Source organism: Gymnoscopelus microlampas (genome assembly GCF_963454915.1).
Source record: "Gymnoscopelus microlampas genome assembly, chromosome: 1".
Classification (NCBI taxonomy): Eukaryota; Metazoa; Chordata; class Actinopteri; order Myctophiformes; family Myctophidae; genus Gymnoscopelus; species Gymnoscopelus microlampas.
In genome coordinates this window covers 60,718,102-60,727,901 of record NC_139962.1, presented here as the reverse complement: position 1 = coordinate 60,727,901, position 9,800 = coordinate 60,718,102, and positions in this window count along the sequence as shown.

The window sequence follows — 9,800 nt, the reverse complement described above, 5'->3', positions numbered from 1 at the left end:
CAACGTATTTGTGTTGTTGGTGCATAGCCTCTCCCGCCGTGGAGATGGTGTCATTATAGCTGTAGAATACAACTCTCGTAGACGTATTTATGATTCTGACGTTTTCAATCTACGAGAGTTGTAGGGTTCACCCCCCATGGACACAGGGATTTTCAGCACTATACCCCGTAGACACTCCAAACATGTACAAATTGAGAATAAAGGTGCTTACCCCCACGCCCCAAATGTTAACTCTTGCTACGGGGTAGTAGTTTAATGTAATAATCCATATCTTTCAATAAAGAAGTGTTTTAATGCCGTCTGTGGCCGATTCTGTCGGAAGATCCCAATGGGCGGTAGTGACGCGCCCATCTGGTGAAACCCGGAATTACACTCAATGTAAACAGGAACTAAACAAGGGCGAAAAATGACGGCATTAAAACACTTCTTTATTGAAAGATATGGATTATTACATTAAACTACTACCCAGTAGCCAGAGTTGGGGCGTGGGGGTAAGCACCTTTATTTTAACACATTAGAGTGTTATGTGCATACAGTATGTATATTATGTGATGTCATAAGTGAAAGCCCGCCTGTTATGTGCGCAGCAGCGCAGTAAAGCTGCCTTTTTTTTCTCCCGCCGTGGAGTCTGTGGAGATGCGATGCCGACATTACATTAAAGACATTATAATGCTATAATTGTATTTTTTGTTGGTGCATAATAGTAGCCTATACTACTTGTAGCCCTTTTCAAAGCACTTTCACTGTGTTTATTGTATAGGTGACGATTTGCTTGCTATACATATGGGCAAGGTAAATGAACCGAATTAACCGAAATAGAGTTACAAAACACCCCAAAAAAGTACAATATCCATCCAATAACCAAAAAAAATCGCGCGCGTGCATGAGTGACATGTTGCCCCCCCTAAAATAATAAATGCCCCCCTGCAGATTACTGTCTGCAGCCGGCACTGGTTGGACTTGTGATGGACTGGGTGAGGTTAAAAGAGTCAATAAGATTTAAAAAGTCCTTGGCAAGGGGTTTGGACTGGCAGCAGACGTGGACATTGAGATCGCCGCTGATAAGGACGTGGTCGTATTTGACCATGACCTCAGACAGGAAATCAGCAAAGTCATGGTTGAAATCCTTATTGCTTTTGGGGGGGCGATAAACCAGCGCGCAGAGCACAGGGGAGGACAATGACAGCTCAAAAGTCTGCAGCTCAAAGCTGGGGTAAGTGATTGCAGGCAACAGCTTACATTGGTAGTGAGATTTAAAAACAGAGGCAAGCCCCCCCCCCCCCCCCCAGTGCTAGTGGTCCGGGGGGAGCTGAAAAAAGACCGGTCGGGGGGGAGTAGATGAGATAAAGATGTGGAGTCACCAGCTTGCACCCAGGTTTCAGTGAGAAATAAAAAGTCCAGATCATGATCAGTAATAAAATCTTTCAATAAAATATCTTTATGATTAATAGATCTAGTGTTAAAAATGGCCATACGAAGGTTGACTTCCATGCTGGATTTGATTTTTTCATGTCTAATCGGGCGGAGGTGGGAGAGTTCACGCCACGGGGATGGCTGTGGAGTGCCAGTGGATGTCTGGGGCAGATGAGGGTAGAAATAACTGATGGAGTGACAGGTGTTGGTTGCAAATACATAGCGTGCAGAGGTCCTGAGGAGTTAGGTCCGAGCCCAATAGGGAGTTGGCTAAATGATGGGGTGGAACTGGGAGGCATGCGTTAATCCGACAGACCTTTTCTCCGACTATGTGGCATCCGCGTGCGGTTAGGGAATGGTTAGGGTCGGACTTCAGTGCTAAGCCTTTTTAGAAAGGTCATCCTTTCAGAAAAAGGCAGAGCAAGGAATTTTTGCTCTCGCCATCTTGTTTTTGAAAGAAAGTCTTTTTGGGATCCTGCTACTCTTTAATTTTAAGGTCCATATAATTTCACATTCTGTTTAATTAAGTATTCCTTTAGACTACATTCTAAATCTTTGCCCTAAGCCCTTTTTGGCTGTTACCCCTTTCCTGGAGGGAGGGGGGGAAAAACATTTTTTTCCAATTAGGGTTAACCATTTCACCTTTCTTTAAGGTTTAGGTTTTTGGGCATGTTTACAAATTATAACATGAAATAGAAATGCCAGTGAACTTTGTGAGAAATGTTCACTGGGGACTGTGCATGGCAGGTAAGTCCAGTCATCCTGAGTCCCACCTGGACCGCATACCAAAAAATCATCCATAATGTTATTATAAGAATGGTACAGGATTAGGACTCAATAAAAGATTTAAGAGAACAAATACAGTTATGGACCATGACGGAGGCGCGCCGACTCAGCAGACCTTGAGGCCGAGGAGTTGCGCCCGAGCGCCTCCAGGCGCGAGTGCCCGCAACGACTGGCCGAAGGGCTGCTAGTCGACTCAGCGCCGTCCGAGTTATGTACCGATAGGGACAGAATCGTAAATGATGTTTGTGGGGACTGCGTGTACCCCAACTAATCTTCCCTGTGACTACTGGTCAATAGTGTGTCTTTGTTGGGACTGATACAATTCTCCATTTCTGCTACAGGGGTTGGGGTTAGAGTAATGAGGGCCTTAACCCCTTTTAATTTTAAGGTCCTTATTATTTCACATTTGTTCATCTAAGTCTTCCTAGGTCCATTGTTTGATTGTGTGTGTCTTGGCCCACTTAGTCCTTTTGAAGGCTTGAGTGGGCATTTGGGTTGATCACCCTCACACCTATTTGGGTCTTTAAGCTATGGGTCAGGGAGAAGCCCCTTGCCTTCCCCTAGGGTCGTTGACGTGTCTGTGATTGTCCTTAATGGTCGGGTGTTATTCCTCCTTTCTCTGGTGGGTCTTTGTTCTTTTAGTTCTCTAAGTACCTGGTGGTCTCTTTGTGTGTTTCTGTGAGTTAATTTGAGTGAATTAAGAAGGGTTGGTTTGTGTGTTTCTGGTGTTTGTCATATTCAGTCCTTCTGGAAAAATTGTGTCCACGGGGATGGCTGTGGAGTGCCAGTGGATGTCTGGGGCAGATGAGGGTAGAAATAACTGATGGAGTGACAGGTGTTGGTTGCAAATACATAGCGTGCAGAGGTCCTGAGGAGTTAGGTCCGAGCCCAATAGGGAGTTGGCTAAATGATGGGGTGGAACTGGGAGGCATGCGTTAATCCGACAGACCTTTTCTCCGACTATGTGGCATCCGCGTGCGGTTAGGGTTAGGGTGCGGGTTTGGTTCGGGTTTAGTATTGGAAATAGTCCTTGGGCCAGACGAGATATCGCTACCACTAAGTTGGCAAAACCTTACCTATACTAAATTGTTTTTGGGCCAATATAAGTAAATAAAAATATGATAGACTTTCCATAGGAGCAGCTTTTTATATTTTTTGACATGTTGGTATTTTTCTCTATAGGCGGATTTTCATTCATAGCCAACAACATATTAAAAGTTATATAACACACTTTTTGGACATCACACTGCTCCTTTTTTTTATAAATTAAACAAACCTGTGTCCAATTAAAGTAGTTGATGAAGTGGGTGTGGCCTATTTGGTGGTGGAGCAGTTTTTTCAGGAATCAAAGCTGAAGTAGTAGAGGCCCTAGGAGGGGTCCACGTGCGACTGCTTATTTTTTTTCCTAGTTTTGATTTTTGGCATCCATAGGACCTCTAATATTGGGATTTTGATGATCCCAAGAAAAAAAGTGGTCCCAAGTGTGTTTTTTTCAATGTTTTATTAACCCTATGAGACCTGCGGGATGGCTGGCTGGAACGCCGGCGAGACTGTCTTTCGGAGACTGTGGAACACTCAAATTTAGACGTAGCCCAAAGATAGAGATACCATTTGATTCCAGACAACCTCAGGTTTCCAATGGGACCAACCTTGTCATGCTACCTTGTCGGGAAGGGGGCTAAATACCTAATGATTCAAAGTTAAGACAACATTTTGGCGAGGGAAAAACGACCATCACCATTTTCCAAATGGTCCCTTGAGCTGTCACCTCAATATATGTGAATGAAAATGGGTTACATGGATACCTACAAGCCTCTCCTGTACAGACGTGCCAAATGTATGCCTATCTCATGCAGTTCTGGGCAAGAACCATGCAGTGTTTTGCATGCAGTACAAATATGTAATTTCTGCCTATTGTAAAAAGGAGACCACTTCTAGGAGAGGAGACTGCATCTATAGCTGTATGAGACCACTGTACTGTATCTAGAAACCACTGTACTGTATCTAGACCACCACACTGTATCTATTGCTATATGAGACCACTTTAATGTATCTAGAGACCACTGTATTGTATACAGTCGTAGCCAGCTGAGAACCTCACCTTAGGTACCTAGGAAATCAGTACCCGGGAGGCGCTGATATGAAACCACACCCCTCTGTGGGTGTGGTTTTGCCTTGGAGGGTGGAGTTTAGCATTATTTTTTCCCCACTGTGCAATACAGTAGCTGGACAGTAGGTGGCAGGGCCGAGCAACTATTGGTTGTTTACCTACCTGTATATACCACCGCACTGTATCTATTGCTATATGAGACCACTTTACTGTATCTAGAGACCACTGTATTGTATATATACCACTGTACTGCATCTATTGCTACATGAGACCACTGTGCTGCATATATGAGACCACTGTATTGCATCTAGACCACTGTGCTGCATCTATATCCCACTGTACTGAATCTATAAACCACTGTACTGCATCCAATCCCACTGTACTGAATCTATAAGATACTGTACTGCATGTATAGACCATTGTACTGCATCTATAGACCACATACATTGACCACTGTACTGTATCTATAGACCCCTATACTGCATCTCAACTCAACACAGCTTTAAACATGTATATATAAAGCACATTTAACATGACTATGTCGCCACAAAGGCTCGGTAGATGCAGTACAGTGATCTACAGATGCACTAGAGTGGTCTACAGATGCAGTATAGGGGTCTACAGATGCACTAGAGTGATATACAGATGCAGTAGAGGGGTCTACAGATGCACTAGAGGGATCTACAGATGCAGTAGAGTGGTCTACAGATGCACTAGAGTGATCTACAGATGCAGTAGAGTGGTCTACAGATGCACTACAGTGGTCTACAGATGCAGTAGAGTGGTCTACAGATGCACTACAGTGGTCTACAGATGCAGTAGAGTGGTCTACAGATGCAGTAGAGGGGTCTACAGATGCACTAGAGTGGTCTACAGATGCAGTAGAGTGGTCTACGGATGCACTACAGTGGTCTACAGATGCACTAGAGTGGTCTACAAATGCAGTAGAGTGGTCTACAGATGCACTACAGTGGTCTACAGATGCAGTAGAGGGGTCTACAGATGCAGTAGAGGGGTCTACAGATGCAGTATAGGGGTCTACAGATGCAGTAGAGGGGTCTACAGATGCACTAGAGTGGTCTACAGATGCAGTAGAGGGGTCTACAGATGCAGTATAGGGGTCTACAGATGCAGTAGAGGGGTCTACAGATGCAGTAGAGGGGTCTACAGATGCACTAGAGTGGTCTACAGATGCAGTATAGGGGTCTACAGATGCACTAGAGTGGTCTACAGATGCAGTATAGGGGTCTACAGATGCAGTATAGGGGTCTACAGATGCAGTATAGGGGTCTACAGATGCAGTATAGGGGTCTACAGATGCAGTAGAGGGGTCTACAGATGCACTAGAGTGATATACAGATGCAGTATAGGGGTCTACAGATGCAGTATAGGGGTCTACAGATGCAGTAGAGGGGTCTACAGATGCAGTATAGGGGTCTACAGATGCAGTAGAGGGGTCTACAGATGCAGTATAGGGGTCTACAGATGCAGTATAGGGGTCTACAGATGCAGTATAGGGGTCTACAGATGCACTAGAGTGGTCTACAGATGCACTAGAGTGGTCTACAGATGCACTAGAGTGGTCTACAGATGCAGTAGAGTGGTCTACAGATGCAGTAGAGTGGTCTACAGATGCACTAGAGTGGTCTACAGATGCAGTAGAGGGGTCTACAGATGCAGTATCAGTGTCCAGAGATGTCTACAGATCACGACAGTAGTCTACAGACATACTAGAGGGGTCTACAGACACACGGCAGGGGTCTACAGATGCACTACATGGTATACAGATGCACTACAGTGGTCTATCGATACAGTACAGCAGTCTATAGATACAGTAGCTAGTCTATAGATGCAGTACAGTGGTCTTTAGATGCAGTACAATGGTCTATATATGCAGTACAGTGGTTTATAGATTCAGTACAGTGGGATATAGATGTAGCACAGTGGTCTAGATGCAATACAGTGGTCTCATATAGCTATAGATGCAGTACAGTGGTATATATATACACACAATACAGTGGTCTCTAGATACAGTAAAGTGGTCTCAGATAGATACAGTGTGGTGGTCTAGATACAGTACAGTGGTTTCTAGATACAGTACAGTGGTCTCATACAGCTATAGATGCAGTCTCCTCTCCTAGAATTGGTCTCCTTTTTACAATAGGCAGAAATGACATATTTGTACTGAATGCAAAACACTGCATGGTTCTTGCCCAGAACTGCATGACCATCTTGGATGGCATCTTGAAAATTATGCCTTTCTGCTAAGTATATTTTCCTGGATATTTGGGATGTTCTCAAGCATGCCTAAAGGTACCAGAATCAATTGAAACCCCTTTTTTATCAATGTTTAGGGAGGTTTAGTGGTACTCTTTCTTATATGCCTATTGACCGGTCTATTTCTCATAAAAAGTGCTTGTTTAAGATAAGGCTGAAAATTACCACCCCAGAATGAAATACTATGGGTAAATTATACATTTCCTGAATCCTTAGGGTCATGTCAGTATTCCAGTTGTTGTGTTTTGTGTCTCTGATGTTTCTTGATGCCACAGAACTAAAAGAAAATATATGGTTTAGGCGGAAATTGTGAGAAAAAAAATGTTATTAAAGGTTTGAAGAGCTCCAGTGACCACTGTACTTATCATACATAGTCACCAAAGGGCTCGAATGAAAGCTCAAAGTGTCCCCTTAAAAATGATACCAAACATAAAATATAAAACATTGTAATATGCCCTGAACGTGAGCCAATACCAAGATATGCACATGTGTCTAAAATGCCATTTTTCAATGGGGGGTGGTAACTTTAGCAGCTGATAACCCCAATTTAGCTGGGCATCAGGAAGGTCTATCATACAAAAATAATATCTAGGGATGTTTAGGAATAAAAAAATCCCAACTAGAATTTGCCATCCCAGGTGGTAGCGATATGTGAGATTTTGGGGTTTGGCCCAAGGACTAAAACGTCGGAGCGCTGCGCTGTCGGAGGAATGCGCTGTCGGACTAACGTACTGCACCCGGTGGAACTATGGTGCTGGGAGCTGGGACCAGAGGGACGTCATTTTATGGCGGACGCGCACGGACTGGACAGTATGGTGGTCATATCAAGAACACGGTAACGGAGACTAACGGCTATGTTGGCCGCTAAAACCTTGCTTCCTAATTCATTAGGGTGAAGCCCATCTCTGCAATAAAAGGATGAGCGGCCCCAAAACAGATTAAAATTGTCGATATAGTTAAAAGAGTGGGTGCGACATAAACGCTGTAGCCAGGTGTTCAGACCAGCGATCCTACTGAAACGCTCGTCGCCTCGGGCAGGGATTGGGATGGGACCCGAGAGGAAAAAAGAGAGGCCACTGTCTACCAAGATATCCACCAGCTGTAGGAAGTCTTGTTTCAACTCCTCCGAGCGGCAGCGGGCTGTGTCATTTGTCCCTATATGGATAATGATTTTTGAGACAGATAGTGGGAGTGAGGCTATGAGACTGGGGAGTTTAATTAAAAGGACAGGGATAGTGGCCCCGGGAAGGCAGTGCGTAATTGCGTTGGAGAAGCGGGTGTGTTTAATGATAGAATCCCCAACGATTATAGCTGCGGGAGGTATGAGTGGGGGGATTATGGATGGACAGGTTGAGACAGCGTTAGTGGTTATGGGGGCGGGAGGTTGAGATGCGGGGGGCAGTGGCGAGCAGGGGTGTGAGGTCGGTGTGGGGGGCACACACTTCTCTGCTGAGGGGTGAAGCAAATTTCGACCCCCGGACTGGCGTCGGACTGCCGCCTTCAGCATCAAGCGGCGTCCGAAGCCGCAGCGGGGGTGTTATTGCGGGTCGGGAGTGATGGGAAATCATCAATGGCCAGGATGGAGAACTTATTGTGGGTGGAGATGATTATGTTGGCTGTGTGATCATTGATTGTTCTATAATGTTTAGTAGGAGGGCTGCTATCTTATTGTCTCCTTATTGTCTCCGCCAGGCCAAAAGGCATGGCCGAGACTATGTTTTGCACCCTGTGTGTCTGTCCGTCCGTAATTGGCTAACATTGGCTTCCAAAGTTTGCAGGATGGGTCCGTTTTGAACAAAATGCCGCAAATCATGAACGCAGCGTGCGATTTCCGTGAAATTTTGCACGTACATTCCCACTAGGCCGAGGAAGAAATGCCTCCCTTTTCACATTAGCCTGTTATAGCGCCACCAGCAGGTCTAATTTAGCAAAACATTTTTTTGGAACAAAATGAATGCAGTGTCCAATTGCCATGAAAGGCCTAAGAAGAAATTACACCCTTTTCACATTGGCCTATTATAGCACCACCAGGAGGCCACAATAACATACCTGACCTGGCGAAGACCTGCCCGCCGAGGAGTCACTTTACTTTCAAGGCTGTGTGGACCAGCCAGGAGCGATTGATGAACCACACTAGATGTATTCGTTTTGTCAAGAGCTCGCTTAGTCGCGCTATCCATGCTAAGTCCATGCTTGTCCAGTTGTGGAAGTTACAGTACAAAAGCCCCCTCGCCCCTCGCCTCCTTTCATTCTCGTCACTATTTTCAACCTGAATGCCTGTTGCTGGGACGTACTTGACTGCTGAGTTCTTGAGCTAGAGAAAACCTTATGAGGACACAAACTTCAGCATAAGCATTTGTAGTTAATTTGTGCTACTTTTCTATGTGGTTAAATGTGCAGGTTTCTAAGCTGTTCAATAAGCCTCGTTAATTAGCCCGCTTGTCGCATCGAAGCAACATGCATTTGTTTAAATTAAAATAATATACAAATGCCAAAGACCTAAAATGTTTTCAAGTTATGTATATCCCAAACAGGTTTGTTCATTGGAGCGTCACCTATGCCTAATATTATATATTGAGAATAGAGCCAATAATTATATTTTATTGTCATTCAAATGAACGAACACTATAAAAGTCTCTGTCTCTGCCACAAAGATGTGAAGATTTAAAGTTTGAGGATTCAAAAGTAAAATGTAAACACTGAAGTAGCAACATGCTCAACAACCAACTAGATCTCTCACTATTATGACATAACCGCCTGGTCGCAAATGTATGAGATAATCACAATTATTTTGCATAATCGTTTCCATTCATCTGTATACATTCATCTGTAAAAATAGCGAAAATAGATGTACAATTCTATCACTTACACATCCCATGACGCCTTGATTTCATGGATTTATTTTTGTTTTTGTGGCATTCCTTAGACAATAATTTGATGACCGTGTGTATTTCCGGTAGGAGACACAAATAATCTACTTTGTGTCTCCTACCGGATACATTAGCCGGTAGGAGACGGGAATCAAATTATTAGCTTAGGAATGCGACAAAAACAAAAAAGAATCCATGGATTCAAGGCTTCATAGGGTGTGCAATTGATAGAAAATAAGTCATTTTTTGGGTGAACTCCTCCTTTAAGCGGACCACGTCATGTCACTATGACTCAGCCATAACCATATAAGGAGGTCCCGATTCCCAATGCAATATGTTGTCTA